Here is a 19,213-nt window from a genome sequence, read left to right as displayed (position 1 = left end):
ATGGACTTAGCTCCTTCACTGTTCACACTTTCAGACTATTTCCTGTTTGGAAAAAAGACCCCAACAAATCCTGTTAAAATATTATCAAGTCCTCTCAGTGGCATTTAACATTTTCTCTCAAATGTTTATAGTCCTCAATGCTCACCACACATCTAAAGTCACTCTAGCAAAAAGAAGATGACCTCAGGGATAGGCCACTAGAGACATGGAAGGACTATGGAATCAGGGGAAAATGAAGCAGCTTGAATAAGTAAATAAACAAGATAAACACATGATGTAGCTAAAATGCTGAGGAGAATGAAGGAGGACAGTCAGGTGCTCTCATTCATTCATTACCTCACAAACACAGCAAAACCACAATGCAGTGGATCCAGGTGAGGGCAATGCTACGCATACAATTAGTGGGATCTCAATTTCTACAGGGCCTTTATTATGTAAAGAGCTCAACAATGTACACACAAAAGGGGCTATGTTTATATGAATAATGAAAACATTTACTCCATTTGACAGGATTAAGTGAAAAAAATTCCTATCCTTTGCAAAAATAAGCACGCTGTTGGATAAAAGATTTTTCCTTATGCACAGAAGACAAAAGTTGTCCATGATAATGCTGATTTCTTGACCACCTTTCTCGAAAGCTTTTGGTGTTAGAAAATGTCTGAGGCATAATACTGGACAAAGATGTACCATTCTCCTTGTAACTGCTTATAGGCATAGTGTTACTAAGCTTTTCACCTAGATGAGATAGGAAGAATTTTTAATGAATAACAAAGTTCAAAGTATTCTCCACATGAAGCAGAGAAGCATCACACTGCAAAATGCATTGTCACATGCATGTGCCCAAAACCCACTTGGGTATAGCAAAACACAACTTCTCTAATTTGTCAGAATTCTTAGAATTTAACAGATCTTCCATAATTTGTGAAGCACTAATTTTGCCAAGTCTCCAAACACCCTGATAATTCCAGATTAGATAATATTTCAATTTCAACTAAAAAAAAGTGCCCCAAAACTGTTACGTGGAATATAAATAATATAAAATATAAATATAACATAATTGATTCATTTTTATTATAAAAAGAGTAACACTTTTTTCCCAAATTCACAGTTTCTATTCAAAAATCTGATAAAAGTTATATTTGAAAATATTTTATAACATTTGATATCTCAACTAAAAGGATAATGAAGACAATACAGAAGTATAACCAATAATCCTCCTCCTAACATGCATTTCATACTTAAGAGAGTTCAAGCACAGTAAAGGAAAACAACAGTTTCATGGTTATTTTCTTTTAGAATAAAAGTGCAGTAATGAGAACACAGTACTGAGAACACAGTATTTGTCATTTTGCATTTTATATAAAACAGCAAATCTAGCTTCAATTCCTGAAATCCATCAGTTTTAAACCAAAGGAAGGGTCCTAGAAATATTAGAATCATAATAATGGTAGAACTCAGTAAGGAGTTAGAGTCATCGTGGGTTTCAAATATTTCTTTAAGGAAACAAAATGGAAAGCGGTTACTTACCCTACGGAAACTGTGATTCTTTAAGAAGTGCTGTCCGCACAGATCCCAGGTGAGCACGTACTCACACGGACAGGACCATGTCCTTGAAGCCAGTTATGTCCATCCAGGCTGTGCCTGTGAACCACCTCAGCTCTGCACAAGGCAAAGGGCTCCCCAGCAGTGCCACGCTCTGCCACCACTGCCCCACCTAGCACGGCCAGCAGCAGCGGCAGCTCCCACCTCTGCTCTTCACTCACTCTGTGGCACTAACCCCACCACTGCCACCAACGCGCTGCTTTGGCAACCTCCCTCTCCCCTGCTGCTCCCAAACCTGTGCTCCCACCTCAGGGGTTCAGGCACTGATGTGACTTGAGCTGGTAAGGTTTGCTGTGGTTGATGAAAGGGAGTGGGGGCATGGGAGAGCAATATATGGGCAAGAGTTGATATCCTAGCTGGAATTGTGTGAGGTTTGGAAAGCTGAAACACCAACCAGCACCCTAGTTGAGGAAGAAAAGAGGATGAACAAATGCAACCCAAGGAGGCAAGGAGTTGCTGCTGCTCAGGGTGGTAATGGAGCAAACTAATCTCAGGATGCCCCAGTCCAGCCTCTCTCAGGTTTGCCAACAGTAGAGACCCATTCAGAGTAAAGGACAACAGATGCCTTTTTGCCTCTACTGCCCATGTACCAGAAGAGCCACCATTACCATAGCATAAGTAAAGATTTTTCCTCTTTTCTGTACCAGGTGACTAATAGTCTAAAAAGCACTGGCAAGCAGTCACCTGACTAAAAAGTAGTGACAAATGAAATCTGCTCTGTTGGAGCAGGGACAGCTGGGGCAGCTGAGCTGGTGAAATCATCAGCAAGAGACAGCTGATCTCATCATCGTGGCTCAGAAGAGCCAAAATGATTATCAGACAGCACCTCCATTTGTAGAGAGGCAGTCACTGGAAGAGGTTTCCCAGAGAGCTGTGGATGCCCCATTCCTGGAAGTGTTCAAGTGGACAGGTTGAATGGAGCTTTGAGCAGCTTGGTCTAGTGGAAGATGTCCCTGCCCATGGCATGAGGGTTGGTACTCAATGATCTTTGAAGTCTCTTCCAACCCAAACTGTTCTATGACTCCAACTACAAACCCCACCCCTTCAGCTGGAGCTCTTAAAACAGGGCAAATGTTGCCAGAGCTCCTGAAGATGAAGGACTCTAACCCCACATAAGGTGACAAAAGAAGGAGCACCATGTAGCCTTCTTTAGCATTCCCTGTCCTGTGGGCTTACATACGAGCCTCTCACTGGGCAGTTCCATTTTGTGGGGGAGCAGATTTAAGCCTCCTGCTGATTTAGCTGCTGGAAGGGGCTGAGGGCAGAAGTGGCAAAGTGCCTGTACTGCTCCAGGACAGCATGCTGGGACCTGCTGCCCTGCAAGGCTCAGACACCCTTACTGGATCAACAAGGATCAATGTGCCTACTGCACACTTGTACAGGCCTCAGAGAGAGAGCGGGAGGTCAGCCCAGCTCCGTAGAAAAACACTAGATTTTTTCCAGCAGATGCTTCAACTCAGAGTAGCTGCAGGCAGCAGAAGATCCAGCTTCCCACCTGTGGCTTTCAGAGGCCCTCTAGAGAGAATTAACTTTCCATAAGGAAGGATCTCAGATGGAGAAGCTGATCCCACCAATGGAAACAGTCAAGCAAGTAAGAAAAATCCATGCAAAGATGTTGAAGCATTGATGCTTCAACCTATTTAGGGGTGCCTTTCTCCATGTTGAATTAAAATCAAGTCTTCTGACTGATTCAGGGGTCCACATCCCTGCTTGTGCTTGGCAGGCCATTTGATCTGAATTTATTTGAACAGCATGACACTTTTAAAAAGAGACAGCTGAGGGAGCCTGCTCACCTTTGCTCATACTTAGAAAGAGAATCCTGGCTTTGGTGGGAAGATGCAGATCCCCCCCATTTGTTCTTGGCTGAATAGGGGTGGAGAGGGAAAGGGGCAATGAAGGTCTCCCTGTGGTTCTACATCTGGATACTCAAGCTGAGGCATTGATGCTGGAGAGCAGAAAGGAAGAATTGGGCATTGCTAGGGTGAGACAACAGAAAGTGAGTTTGGCCATAAAGTCTGACTAGGCCAGGAGAGGCTCACACCTGCACTTTCACAAAGTGAAATTTAATTTTCTGTCTGCTTTTTTGTGTAATTTGGAAGAGATGTGAACAGCAAGCAACATGTGCAGACACCTGGCACAACTGTCCAAAAATAAGGCACTGCCAAATGGCAGGAGGGACAGATCTTGGCCCCCAGAGCCCTGTCTCTGGCACTGTGGCCTTTTGTATGGCAGGCAGTGAGAGGGGAGAGCTGGCAGGTACCCCACCTGAGAGCAGCTGGAAATCAGCCACACTTTTACAGCTCCTCTTCTTTTATAAGCTGACATACAGATATGAAAAGACGAAGGGGTCCAACACTGAGGCCCCAGTGGGACAAGATGGCATTGAGAGGTGTGTGATGCCACCTGGCCATCTGCATTTTCAGACAACAGTCACTGCAAAGAACCATTCAAAGATGCAGGCACTGGCCCTGCGGTACAGCGGTGCTTCGTGTAAAGGGAGCACGCACACATAGGCAAACTAATCACAAAAGAACAGATAGTTTTGCTGTGTGGGCTTTTAAAACATATATACAAGGCTGTATTTATTTTGTCTTGAACTTCAGGACCTGCTTAGAGCACACAGCTCATTTCAGGGAAATCCTGTTCCAAAGATTCAAGCTCTAGCCTACAGTGCAGAGGGGTGGCTGAGGGAGCATGGTAGGACAGCAGCGAGAGCATGCACAGGCTGCAGGAAGACACAACCAAATCCCCAAATCCAGACATGCAGCAGGAGAACTGCCTGCAAAAGCTGCTGCAGGAAAATGGGATGATGTGGGCAAAACATTGAAAATATCTCTCCAGCGATCTTAGATATAAACATAAGAATGACTTAGAGATAATAACACATAAGAGTTCACCCCTCAGGGAAACAGCCTAACATCTAGAACACAATGAAATAACATAACCACTGAAACTAAAACCAGGCAACCATTGTAGTCTACTGTTAGTGACAGCACATTACTAATATCTACTGTGTGCAGAGTGATGATTATGCTGCAAAGAATATAATATAGAAGACAGAAAAATACAAGATTCATCAATACTAAATTTTATTTAAGGCTTTGCTGTTTTGTGTTTTTTTTTAAACATCCACAAAACCTACAGAGAAACCTACAGAAACTGCAGGCAGTTGAGCAGAAAAAAAATCCCAATCCCTTCAAACCAATCTGAAATTTGGGTAGCAATGGAAACAAATGCACTAAAATTACTAAACATATTTATTTTCTTGTGGGTAGTAAATACACAGATTTCAGGAGTAAACATCTGTTAAATATACATATCTTTTATTAATTAATAAATAAAGCACTTGGAAGAAAAAACCCACTAGATTCCTGTGGGACAGTAACCATCATACAAAAAGAGGTATTTATATAGATATGACTATTAAGTTTAATGGGTTTTTTCATTGTTGTAATTCTATGCAATTCTGAGAGCTGTACTACAGTCATGAAATTTGGAAAACTAGCTTTTTAATTTTAGAAAGTAACTCATTCTTATAATATGCTACACTAGAAAGAGGATTACATAACTTTTTTTCAGAATATAGAAGAAAAATTCTATCATGCTTGCCCTTTTTTTTCCCCTTCAGTTTCTGGAAAAGTAGAACATGAACTTACTAATGTTTATTTTAGCATGACCTAATAGTCTGTAATTTAAAGAAAAAAAAATCACAATACCATCCAGCATCTCTTTGTGAGCTTTCCATGTTCCAGATTACTTAGGTCCACTTTAAATCTTGAGAGCTCAGTTTTGGTTACTAAATGTTCCAAAGGATTCCTGGTTATATACTAAATTAAAGGAAACAAGAGCTGCCTAGAGCTAACCCATCTGATGATTGTGGTTTTATGGACTTTTTAAGAATCTCTATGGCACTGCATAGATGTTTTTCTAAAAACTTCAGAGAGACTGTGATACAAATAACACTGTTAGTGTAATTACTGTTAGAATTTTTAAAACCTGCGGAAGTGTTTTTGTGTGTTTTGGAATCACACTACCACCACCACCACCCCTCCTCCTCATGAATAATCTGCACCCGTTTTTAAAGTGATGATGCTTTTGTGAAAACAAACTTTGGTTACTGTTTAATCTGCATGCAGGCCCATACTATTTTTATAATAAAATGCAAAGGAAATCCTGTAGATGCACATGCAAGCACGAACATACCACCTAAATGTACATGAGATTATACATTAATATGGTCAGGAACTAATTTGATATTTCTAAGGAAAAGTATTTTCCTTTGCCACAAAGCACCTTAAAATGAGTGTGGGTGTGAGGGCAAGGTCAGTGCTACATCTAGGCCAGTATTCTATCTTCAGTAATAGCCAAAAGTACAGAACAGGTCACAGACGTGTGATATGTCTCTGATTCTCTTCAGACCCCTACTCCTTTGATGTTGGGCACTTTCTGAACCATGTGTGGTTTCTGTTTAGCAATTTTGAGCACATCACCCTTCCAAGCAATAGTCCACAATTCTCCTGGAAACCATAAAATTTTTTATAGTATCTACAATATACATTTAACAAATCATCCCACAGGTCTCTCCACTACTGATTTCATGGAGAACCTCTTATTTTTGAAGGCTCTGAATGTGCCTTCCCTCTTAACTGAGCATGCTTTTGTTTTGAAAGGCAGTGGTTAGTATTCATCTTCCTTCCTCTGCACATGTTCCCCTGCAACATTGCCCTCAATTAATTACTTCCCCAGACCAAAGCTCCAGTTTACAGAAATGTTCTTTAATAGAAGCCATGTATGTAGCTCATCATCCTTACTGACCTTCTCTAAGCTTCTTCCAGTTCTAATGAACTTTTGAAGGCTCCAGAAATACACACAACACTTGGAAGCAACTCAAACATACACTCTTGTAATGACATTATCAAAATTTATTCTGTACATTTCTACTCTAATATTTCAATTGTGTTTTGGTGACCAATGAGTTCATGATCTCACAGGATTGCCAATCACAGTTCCCAAGTGTTACTCCTCAGTGGTAATACTCAGCTCAAACTCAGTCCAATATATAAAAGGGATTGTTCTGCCCAGTTATCTTTCTTAGTTATCATTGTAATTTATCTATACTGAATCTTATCACCAATTTTATTGCATAGTCCTCAGCACTTTAATGTCCTTCCATTGTTCTCCACAGATAGCTTTCTTCTTCACAGCAAACTTGCTCACCCAACTGCTGATCCCCTTACTGATACCATTCATGAACAAGCTCCACAGGTCTCTGTGGAAATTAACTGGGACCCTCCTTTAACTGAGAACAGACCTTCTACCTCTATCCTTTGACTGTAGCTCTTAAACTGTCATTTACTTGTGCCAAGACCTCCCCTCTTACATCATCTTTCCTTAAAAAGTCCTTTTGATAAAGTTCACTTTGATTTTTGAAACAGAAAATCTTTACTTCTTGCTGATCCTCCCAAGAACACAATTCCCCAAGACAGGACTTCCTCACAAATGCTTCTTTGACTCTTCTCAAATTATCATTCCTATGCAGTTGGCTACCAATGCTACTCTTTATTACAACATCTACCAACCAAATACAGATTTCAGATTTGCCTGATACAGGCCTGCCTGGCCCAGACTACCCCTGAAACCATGATTTTCCAAACTTGTATTTCAGAAGATTTTTCTGAACCTGAATACTCAAGCATGTACCATTTAGACAATGTAATTAGGTTGCAGAGCACAAATAGATTGGATATGCATTAAAAAGTTTTGCTTTTTGAGACATTCACCTAACAAATCATAACTAAACATGTTTTTAACAGTTTCAGCTATCATTCAAATAAAAGGGTTTCTGTTGCTCTAATCCTGCTAGTTAACACAAGCTCAAATACGAGGGGCAAGTTGGTGGTTGAAAAAAAATCTCACTACATCATAGAAGCTGCAAGGACTGTGCTAGGACAAGGCCTTCCATAGGAACTGATTTCTCTCATGGTGCTACACTAGATGGCTGAGAAGGCCAATTTTGGAACAAAACCACAACTCCTGCAGGACAGATACAAAGTGACTGAGAGACAGGGTAGTCTCCCCATTACATAACACCTCATCCTGAGTATAGGTGGCAACCACGCAGTAGTGCAAAGCCTGTGGCAAAAGCCCAGTCCTGCCCAGAGTCACACTGTCGAAACAACATTGCCTGGGGGCAAAAGCTGTTACAGGGTTTAGCAGTGCTTTTCTGTAACCTTGGATTTCTTTTAACCATTTTATTTATTGGAGCTATTCCAACTGAAATGATGATGATCTTGGTTGTCCTATTTCCTCTACTTCTTATCCCAGCTCTCAAAGAAAGGAAGTAAGGAAGAGTGACCTATTTCCAAGCAGTCACTTCCAACACAACCTACAGTCAAGGAACTGCTGTTCTATCTGAAAACAAAATACTTCATAGATTACTGTAGCTTTACACTAAAGAAAGTGTGACATCTAGCCATGATTGCTACTACTGCTACAACTGTGATGCTGGATGATGGTATCAATGACCTTATGAGCTAAAACACAAAAGGCTTAAGGAAGGTTAAGTGAAAATGCAGAATACTTCAGGTAATACCAAAGCAAATCCCTCTTCAAAGCTGTATCCAGTGACCCTTTCTGAAGCTGCACAGCACAGACACTGGATGTATTTCTGACTCTGTTCATGTACCAGCTTTGTGCAATGCTGTTAGTACACACCTAATTAGCTGACTCTGACTAGAGTGACTACTCAGAGCCCCCACAAGCCCTGCTGCTATGACAGCATCCTTGTGAATAAGGTAAGTACACAGCTCTGCATTTGTTCCCATTTCCCATTTGGCATGTTGAGCATTCTGCTCCAGAGCACTTTGATGCCATGCAATGCAACTTGGGATGCACATCTCAATGCATAAGAATTCTGAGATTTGATGCCAGATTAGTGAACAACTAAAAGCAGTCATGCATAATTTAGAGCTACACAACTGAACACTGCAGTGGGAGATAAGGCAGGCAGTTAGTATCAGAATAGCCACCTGGATTACAGTATTTGGATTCAGGTGACCAGAAGCAACAACTGGATCAGTTTCAGGCAGCAAAGCCAGAATCTGCTACAAGTCCACACAGACTTTGTCCTGGAGCTACAGCAACAGAAAACCATTTTGGAAGCTCCTGTCAGCTTGATGAAATGTCATAACAATGCGGTCACCAAACAACTTTATCATTAATTGACAAGATAATCATCATGTTATTGGCAGGACAAGCAAGCCAGGAAGGCTGACAGTAGCACAAGATTTCTCCATGTCATGTCAAGGGACAGGGATAGGGTTCCCTGCTGTCACAGAAGCAGGTTGTGAAATGCATATGTGTTCCCCTACTCTGTCCCAAATCCACCTCCAAACACACTGGCTTAAGACTTTCTCAGTCTTGCTGGACACAGTTTACCACAGTAAGCATTCACCAACACTGGCTGATCTACGATGAAAGACCCGGGTTTCCTGAAATTTAAATTTCATTCTCCACAGTCTAAGACACCAGGCTACTTAGAAGCTCTCTCTTTTTTTTAAAGCACCTTAGTAGACTATGCTTCCCTGATTTCAAGCCTACATTAAGTGATGTGAGAAAAACACATGCAAGATTTTGCCTTGAACAGCTGCAAACTGCCAGTAGGGCAGGCTTCCAGAAAGGTGGAAGAAAGATGGTGACAAAAAAGATGGAATAAAAATAGTCTTATGACTGTATGGTATGCATCAATGTTTCATGCACGTTATGGGAAAAAATCCTGGAGGGCAGATGGAAACATGAAATAGAGATGCTTTTGTGAATCTCAGAGAATGTCTTCCTCTAAAGTGCTCTCCAACAAGACGCTTGAGCTCCTTTCACGCTGTGGGAAAGTAGCTCTAGGGTAGCAAAAAAAATTGCAATCGAAAAGGTATGTTTAGTTTAATTTTATTTTTAAAAAGTTGTGAAGAGATGAATTTTACAACAGTTGAATGTTCAATTAATTTTTCAAACAGGTGATTAGACAAATGGATTTATTTACTGATTCAGCTGATGGTGAATTTTTTTTCAGTGAAAAATAATGACCTTTAAAACAAAGCAAGTCTTGCACAGAGTGCTCCTCTAGATGGTATACACAAGAATCAGAGTAGTCAGGAAACATTTCAGCTCAACTGATGTAGTGGTCTCAATCTGAAATACCTTCTATGTTTTGCAGGGTGTTGGCAACAAAATGCTCGACCAGTGTTTTGTTAGAACTGTTTAGGTTTGGCACCTTTGCACTGCCTGTTTCTTGTCCCCTTCCAGAAATGCATAAACCATCACAATCTTCTGGGGGTCCTCCAGAAAACCCTCCTTTCACCATTCTGCCTTTGCTGAGCTGACAATTTCAAGGTTCAGATCAACCTTTTGTTTATCTTCTGAAATCTGATAGCTATATTTTAGCTACTAATTCCCTCTTCATATGGGCAGCAGCTTTTTTATGTGCTAAGAGAAATCAGAAAAAATAAAGATGTTACTAGTCACCCCACTCACTACAAAGTCTATTTCAATACTGCTAACTAGTTTCTTCCCTCATGACCACATTTAGATTATTTTCCTCCAGTTTCTCTTTTCACCGTGTGCCCTTCAAAACTGCAAGATGCTTTCCAAATTACTTCCACATACTACATATGCTGTTGCAGGTTTTTCTGAGACATACGTAATGGGGTAAGTTGGTTGCTATTGTTTCAAATCTTATAATGGTCAGACACTGTTGGATAGGGAATTTGAGTATAAAGGGTTCTGCTTTTGGTTGTTTGTTGTTTTTTTGTTTGGTTTTTAAAGAAAAAACTAATATGCATTACATATTTAACTGCATACATGGGAAATTAGCTATCCTTATGCGGAAGGACGGCACTCCCTAACAAATTCCTGGGAGACTTAAGGACCTCATTTATAAAGACAACAGGCAAACTGTGATAATGCACTGCAAGGCTACCTATCAGCAAGCTTCCTTCAGGAGTGTTAGAGGAGCATTTCCTTTGATGGGAAAAAAAAAAACAGACCCCAAAATGAACAACCAGACACCTCCTTTACCTGCACTTTTTGTGTCAAACCCCCTTCTTACAGACTATTTTCACTTTCAGGAGCCTTTTTTGGCTCCTGAAAATTACTGCAAAATACACTGCAAAAGTAAGAAATTTCTGTTGCATCTTTTAGATCTACACAAACTCCTTCTACTACACAGAAGATACAGAACAGCAACAGAGCTGAAAATTCTTTGTGTACTTCACCCTGAGTGAAGATAGAGCACGGAAATGAAACTCCGCAACAGCGCAGCTTTGTATTTGAGACTGCTCTAGGATGAATAAACACTCTGAGCATGACTAAGGTCTGGAGCAGGGGGGCAGCATAACCAAAGCTGGGGAAGGCTGTGATTAGCGAGGAGGAAATGACAGACCAAATCAGTAGAGAAAGGAGGCAGAAAAGTGTGAATCATGTCTGGGACTTGGCACAGCAAAGAAATACATCATTGAAGCTTTGAAGTAAGACTGATGAAAAGATGACATGTCACCAAGGGGAACAAGAGTGAAGAAAAAAGCATGCAAAAGTATCAAAAAGTGTGATCAAGAGCTCTTGCAATGGAGTCAGGTACTGGACAGACTACAAAACATGAGTCAGCAGCACAGATGTGACAGTCACTGACTGGGAGGAAGGCAAACCAACACTTGCTAAGCCGAAGGATGTCACACAGGCAGGGGCGCAGGCAGCAGCAGGAGGAAGCAGTCCCATACAACACTATCCATTCTCTATGTCTGTGCACACCCCCTGAACACATGACTCCCTCCAGCCTTCAAACTATCTCACCTTGCACCCAACCTGAGGAGCAGAGCTCCAGGCAGCACGGAGGTGAGCCATGCCATGGCTCCAGCTCAGCTGGGACAGGCAGCTCCTTGCTGTGCCTAACTGGGCTGGGCTGCTTTCTGCCTTCCCCACAGACTCAGGGCCCCCAAGGCAGGGAGCAGGCAGTGAGCTCCATGGTGACATCAACACCAAGAGCAGGGTCAGCACTCTCCTTCTGGAGATCTCCAGGTTCTCCAAATAGGGCAAGGCAGGTACAGGACAGAGTTGCAAAGATTTGGACAGTGAGGATAACCGATCTGGGCAGCTAATATAATTTGATGCTATTCCTCATGAAATGGGTCTTTTACACAAAAGGTACAGAGCACAGAGAACAAGGGGAAGGAGAAGACATGGGAGGTATCAGGGAGCTGATACAGGAAGTTTCTGAGAAGTCCTTCCATACAGCTGGACTGGTAAGAAGGCAAGGCTAGCTGAGCAAAGACCAGGGAAAGGGGTGGGGGATACCGACAGTAAAGGCTGACACTCTAGATGACAGAGTAAGAGAAATGAAAGGATGGAGGGACACTAGCTGGAGTACAGAAGTTTAGAGGTGGTCAGTAAGTGACAGCACATCTGCGTGGATGAGGAGCTCACAGAAAATAAACAAAACAGGAGTCAGACATAAGTTTGAGAATAGCTAATTTAAATTTCAAGGGAAAGGCTGCTACCCAAGTGATGGAGCGATGCTCCAGAAAAAGTAGTTTAAACCCTCCTGTGAAGTTATTTTGCAATTGGGCATGCAATACTTACCAGGTAAGTTTCCTCCTCCAGCCTTCCCAGGATCCGGTAGCTGTTTCTTGGGTATTGTTCACTGCTCACAGCTGAGGAGATACAGTGCTTTGCAGCAGACCCAGGTCAGGAGGACACTATGGTACAGGTGAGGCTACTGACTTTTTTTTTTTGCTGGTTTGTTGTTTTTTTGGGTTTTTTTTTTAAACTCATTTACCTCAGGCCCCTGTTGTGGCACTATGTACCATCCGAGAGAAAAAAAATAATTCACTCCTGGGTTCGGTGGCAATGTCACTTGCAAAACCACAGCCCTGAGCACATATGAGGGCACTGATCAAGAATCCTGCTGAGTTTCTTTGTCTTCTGCTATATCCTTTGTGTTCTCTTGTGCTGGTTCATTCCTGAGGGCAGGTCCAGGTGTGTTTTCTCTCCTTCATTTATGTGTGTACCTGTACCTGTCCATCCCGTAACGATTCATATCCGAGTAGGCTCAGTCATATATGAACTGGAGGCCACCAGAGCCTCAGCAGACCCTTCAAAACTAATAGATTATTATAACCAACTTTCTTACAACCTCCACCACAAAAAGCAGCACTCTTGCCTGCCTTCCAACATGTATGGAGCATCTACCTCTACTCAGAATTATGCTAGAATAAAGCAGGACATTGGTAGTGAGCCAAGTGGGAAGAAATAAGAACTCCAGTGCATTATAAACAATCAATCCAAAGAAACCCTGAGTGGAACCCAGGTCACCACAACAAGTATTTACTACAGTAAATACTCTTTTGTGATGCAACATTGAGAATTCAGTTCAGCAGACACATGATGCTGTAATACGAACTGCACTGTATTCAAGGTGACATCCTACTGTGGTCTAAGCCATAGTGAATTGGATTTGTTAATTATTTCTCAGTAATCATCAGCCTAGAAATTCTTTCTCACTTCATCCATTTTAAAGTTCACAAAGGGACCATCCTACCTATTGTCTGCTTGAGTGAATCCTATGTTTCCATACTTACAAAAGGAAAATAGAAGTAAAGAATGGAAAATGCAGTGAATTTTACATGTAGTTTCTGTTTGTTAGAGAAAAATATTTTCCAGCATAGAGGAAGAACATCATAATGTTAAAAAAAAAAACCCCAAAAAACAAAACAAAAAAACAACCACAAAAAACCAAAACCAACAAAAACCCCACAATGGGTTATTCCTCATCCCCTACCTTTAAGAGGTTACTCTAACAGATTACACAAACGGATTTGTAATTACTGTATTCAAGCATCTTCTATAAGCCACTAAGACACCAAAGGAATGGGTCAGATGGATACGTACATTTCAGATCTGCTAAGCTCTGGTCCCGTTTCTCTCACATCCCCCTCTGCAACTTTGAGAAAAGCAGCTCATATCTAAGGCATATCAGCTTACACACTTTTATCAACTTCCAGTCCTTGCTTAAAGAAAGAAACAAAACTACTCAACCAAATCCAGCCTTCCTCTCTGCTAAGTCTTCCCTCCTCTCCCAACAAGACCCATCCACCCCTCATTTCTGAAGTGCAGCCCCAACCACCACGCTATTTCAGAGGCTCCACTGCCCATGAGCAGCTGCAGAGCCACACTCCTCCTTCCAAGGCTTCCCTGCTCTGGTGGCAAAGCCCAAGGAATCACTTCAGCTCCTTGCTGCCAAAGCCTGTAGGTCACTGTGCATCGCAAACTGAGTCTTGGAGATTTCTATCAGATGCACAGGCTGTTCTTTATTTACAAAGGCTTGGATACTAGAAGACACCACTAAAAAAAGGAGGAGTATTTATTTACAGATACAATTAGCAATTCACAAGAAAATGCAATAAATAGGTCACATAGGAACAGCTGAAGCACTGAGCAGCTAACTGGATGTTTCAGTTATCTTAAATTCAGTATTGCATCAAATGTTGTAAGAGAGCGACAGATCGCAAGTGCCAAGTTAGTCATTTTCAGTAACAGTTCTCATGGAATTTTTTTGTTCTAAATAATCAAAACAATTGGTCATTGGTCCTTATAAGGAAAAGTGCCATACCAAACAGAATTTCATAAAATACAGCTGTTTTAACTTCACAGTTCCCTCCAGCATATCCGCAGCACCTGAATTTTGAGGCTGCATTTTTATGCTTGTGTCTTTGTTTTTTCTTTTTTCTTTTTTGTTTTTTCCTTTTTTTTTTACGAAGATAACAAGATAAAACTATTAAAATTATTGGCAGTGGAGCAACTTATTCAGAGTAACAGGTTTCATCTGTTCTTATGACAGAGAGACTCAATAAAGCCACAGCATAGCAAATTTTAAACAAATAAACAATCACAACTTGTTTTTTAACAGCAAAGTATTAGCCTGTGAGATTAATTGCCAGAAGGTAGCTTACAGTCAGACAGACAAGATTTACATAGATAACTAGATCATCCAAAATTGTAATATGATTTCAAGAGGGCTTCAGGAAAAAATAATAGCAACCCTCTTTTTCAAGCACAAAATACAAATCAACAGAGAGTTAAATAAGAGAGGATCTTCTCTTCTGTATCTTACAGTTATACCACCCCTTGAGGCATCTGATAGCACCTAATATCAAGACAAAACACAGGACTAAACAGAACAGTAGTCAGAATTCCTGTGTTGTACCAGATCTCGAGAGGATAACACCTTTGTGGACTCCAAACAGCAGCCTTCCATCTCCCCAGAGCATCTTTTAAAACATGCAGTTGAGCTTGCCTCGAGTATAGCAAAGTGTATGTTTTAAGACCTCAGGCACTGGGATACCCGCCAAGTCACAACAAATATGTATACATAATCTAATCTACTTAAATTCTGAGTGGAAACTCAGTGCCCTTCAGGTATATCCCTCAAGGCTACGAATAGTATGCTTGTCAGACAGGATGAAGTTTCCCTGTGTAAGTAAGAACTGAGTGCTTCTGGCATCTAACCACGCCTCCCAGCTTCATCCAAACCCAAAGATCAGGGAGGGAGGAGTCATCAGCATGAAGGTGAGGAGGTTTGGAAATAGGGGCAAAATGAGATTAAGGAAGAGGAAACCAAGACAAATTACAGTGGTTTAGGAACAACAAGGCTCTCTTAATAAAACAGTTATAAGAAAGCCCTCTTTTCCCTTCACCTGTCCCTTCATGTGGCAGATGACAAGTTGGTAAAAGTCCCCAAAATAGGGATTCCTGTGAAGAGAAGGGAGCCTAAAAAGTGAAACGAAGCCAAGCAGAGGCAAAGCAGCAGAGTTAATGAATTGCAAGGCAATGCTGCAGACAGGATTTTTCACATCATTGGTATGGTCACCTTTTCTTAGGGAAAAGAGGCTAGAAAGAAAGCCAGTGAAATCCTTTGGAGCCTGTAAAGGCTTACACTGCTAAAAATAAAAATAACAAAACAAAAATCAAAACAGTTTAGGATACAGACAAATGTAAACACACAAATGTTGACAGCAAAGAGCAGTAACTGTTGTCTTCTGAAATGATGGAATACAACTATTTTTCTTTAAAAGCAGGTGACTATTGAGTATGAAATTTCATATTGCACTTGTTTCTGTGATCTGTGAACCCTCTGTTACGAAAAGCTAAACAACTGGATAAATTTTAATAAGAGATCTTTGCATTTGGACTCTAGAATAAAGATTTCACTGGCAGCCTTACATCCTACCACTAACCAATCTCTTAAAATATAGTAACTACTAATCCTTTAAAACGCTTGGTTTAATAGTACATGATAATAACAGCTTGATCTGAAGCAGATCTAGTGTGTTCTACACTACTTATTTTAGCAGGTTTTTTTTTTCCTTTACTTCTGATAGATAATGTTAGAATTACAAATTTAAAACTGCAAATGCCCTACTTACTGAAATCTGAGTCCCAGAGGGAGGAAAGGGAGATGTGGAGACTCATGCTCATTCCATCAGTGTTTGTAACTGCCCACATGAGCAGTTTTTAAGAAAAAAAAGCAATACCTGTGAACGCAAGGCATGGATTCATGACCAGCTAACGCTGGGTAACACAGTCTGACAGCTGGGCAGCCACCCAAGCCTTCTATCAGCAAGAACACATGAAAAAGTAACACACAGAAACTCGGCTGTAAAAATGACGATTCTTTCCTGCCTCATAGCACCTCACAGAAATGTGCCAGAGCAAAGCAAGGTGTGCATCCCCTTCTGCAGGAAGAGCTGGAAGCTCATCTTACTAAACCACACTTGCTACATACCATCAACCACACACTGTACACTTATTTATGACCTGTAGCTTCCATCCCGCTGCCCAGACTCACCCATTCCCGCCACCTTGCACAAACTGCCACCATGACTAGTGCTGGGGGGAAACATCTGCTAAAGAAAAGGGTACAAAACGGTCAAAAAGAGCTAGGGTTATGCAAATGAATGGCTAAGAAAAAAGACTCACTACCAAAACAGGTACAATGAATGGCCTGATGATTTCAACATGTTTCTTTCTGAAATCACTTGCTTCCTTACCAAAGCATGGGGGTGCTTTTGAAAGAACCTTCCCCAAATGAAAATACAAGGCATTTACATTTGAATTTCTCACTGCTACCCTACTTGTCACCACAACTTTGAGGTTTGTACCCAAAAGGCTGTATTTGCCAAGATGAGGGCTGATATTTCCCTTGAATTACACACAAACCAGCATTCTGAGGCATCCACTTTTCAAAACAAAACTCAACACAAAACAAAACAAACCTCTGAAAAATCACTCAGAATAGACATAGCTACATTAAAGATAATTGCTGTTAGTTAACCTCAAGGCCTGATCCGTCATCAGATTTGATAGCTGCCCTGGCAAGCAACTTCAGCAGTTACCTTCTCATCTCTGGATCTAATCCCAAAAGCAAAGCAGCTATCTCCAGAATTAGGTAGCTCCACCTAAGCAAGCACCTTGTTTACTGGGTCAGGCACAGGCAGAGGCAACCATGCCCAGCCAACACGCCAAGCTGGCCAGACACAAGCCACCTCCTTGCTGGAAGCCAGACCGTGCAGCAAAAGCAGCTGAGCTTTTCAGCTTTTCATCCATGAGCAGCTCAGAGGCAGGGGTAACAGCTCTGGCACAGCATCTTGGCTAATGCTTTGGGATCAGAGATGGACACATCTGTCCAGCTGTCACGCTGAAGACAGCACACGTCAGCACTCTGTTAGTCTGCCCAGAACTTAGTTATTTTCAGCATGCCTCCGCACTGCAACAGTTCAGTGCTTCTTCCTCCTTCCCTTTCCCCTTCCTTTCCTTTCCACACTCTGCGCCAGGTCAGAGATCTAAAACATTCAAGTTAATTTGACTGTTTTAGCTCTCTATGGTTAACTCTAGAGAAAGCATTCCAACCATTTCCATGCAGTCTAAGTCTTTGGAGTGGTTTTGTGCCAGCAGAAGAGTAGGCAGAGAAGAGCTACCTCATGAACAGGGATGAACAGTTTGGGATTCCCACATCTCTAGCCCCAAGAGCACGCACAGATTTCCTGTGGTCTCTTGTTACTAACTGTATTCAGTAGCCATTCAGAGTCAGGAACAGCAGCAACTTCAGCACCCTGCTGAACATGGGGATTTGGCATCAGCTCTGTCCTGAAGACCCAGCATCTGAGAGGAACCAACCTTATGGAACAGACTGAGCACAGCAGACTAATAGTGGAGTATCACAACACTGGGATATGCTCTCATTTTAGCAGGGTGACAAAAGGTGCTAAATGACCAAGTTCATATTATTATTGGCAGTGCACAGATCTCCTTGAATAAACTTGGTGCGATCTAAGTCTGCCAAACATCTATAATCACACCAGGGAGAGCACTGGGCAACTGTTTGAACTCACTACTCCTACTAGAGTGAAAAAAATGTAGAAGTGTACAGTCCTCTGCACCACAGATGGCTGTCAACCACAGAGACCAACACAGGGCCCTCTGAAAGGTGAATTTAAAAAAAAAAAAAAAGCACCTACCACACTTATATAATCTTACCTTGTATATTGAAAATATTAATACTATCTTCTGATTTAACAGGAAGCAAGGCTGTGATGAGATAGAACAGTCTCACAACAGCATCAAATCCAAGTGCACACTTTTTGCCTCATTTCAATATTGAGAAAGGTGGAGAAAAGTTATCTGGACATGCAACTAATGATGATAGCATAGCCTCTTGCTTGGAGCACATTTTCAATGAAATAATGAAAACATGAAGATAAACAAAAAAAAATCAAACAAAATGCCACATGAATTTTAAAGCCTGGAACCATGTCAAACACCCAGCTTTTCTTCAACATTACAGTCTTTATACAAAAGAAGCACAACATTTCTAGTCTCACTCAATAAGGATTATTCTATACTAACACCTGAGCAGTAATTTGTTGAGCTGAGAAGAGAGGAGTTAGTTCAAGAATAGTACGAGAGGAAAAGCAGCAGATCAAGAGGAGATGAAAACAGATTTCTTTCAGAAAAAGGTAGAAGGATGTTAGCTAGGGACTTCTGCCAAGATTGGTCTTTAGTCTTTTTTGATTCAATACTTCCATTTAGAATTTTTTTATGCCTTTAAGTGAGCACTACAAAAACATGCAGAAAATATGGAACTAGGAGGTAGCAGAAGTATGGTGCAGACTGAAACAACACACAAGAAAAATGGTAACAAATCTTAAGGACAGAAGCAGGATGAAAAGGAACAACAAACAACAGAGTAATGATCTTGGAGACAGTGATTTCTGCTGAGAAGTGATGAATTGTTAGCTGGAAGCAGCAGAAAAGGAAAAAAATTGAGTATAACCCTTCTAAAACCAGCTAGCAAAAGTCACTAAAGAAAACTGTTTCAGAGGGAATAAAACATAATGATTCAAAAAAAAGCAGCTGTATTTTCAGTGCAGGAAGACACCACCATAGTGGACTACCAAAATCTTGCTGGGAACACCATGTATAGATCTGGTATTATACATATTCACAAAAAATTTATCTGGAATAGCACAACGAAACATGTGACCAAAGGGAAAAAAAAGAGACGTTCTTA

At 41.2% G+C, this 19,213-nt stretch overlaps 1 protein-coding gene across 4 annotated transcripts in view; it reads right to left on the bottom strand.

Moving 5' to 3' along the window:
• PLAG1 (PLAG1 zinc finger) overlaps positions 1 to 19,213 on the bottom strand; it is a 52,179-nt gene that overhangs the window by 12,407 nt on the left and 20,559 nt on the right. Inside the window, exon 1 of one of the 4 annotated variants that reach the window (XM_039702933.1) lies at positions 1,528 to 8,052. The exons of the other annotated variants lie outside the window; for them this stretch is intronic. The gene's annotated coding sequence lies outside the window, so the exon portion shown is untranslated. Of the gene's footprint in view, positions 1 to 1,527; positions 8,053 to 19,213 lie in introns of those variants that run through there. 4 annotated transcript variants of the gene reach the window in all.

Source organism: Passer montanus, unplaced genomic scaffold (assembly GCF_014805655.1).
Source record: "Passer montanus isolate IOZ18808 unplaced genomic scaffold, ASM1480565v1 scaffold16, whole genome shotgun sequence".
Taxonomy (NCBI): Eukaryota; Metazoa; Chordata; class Aves; order Passeriformes; family Passeridae; genus Passer; species Passer montanus.
The sequence above is the reverse complement of the archived record's forward strand: the minus strand, read 5'-3'. Positions and strand labels throughout refer to the sequence as shown.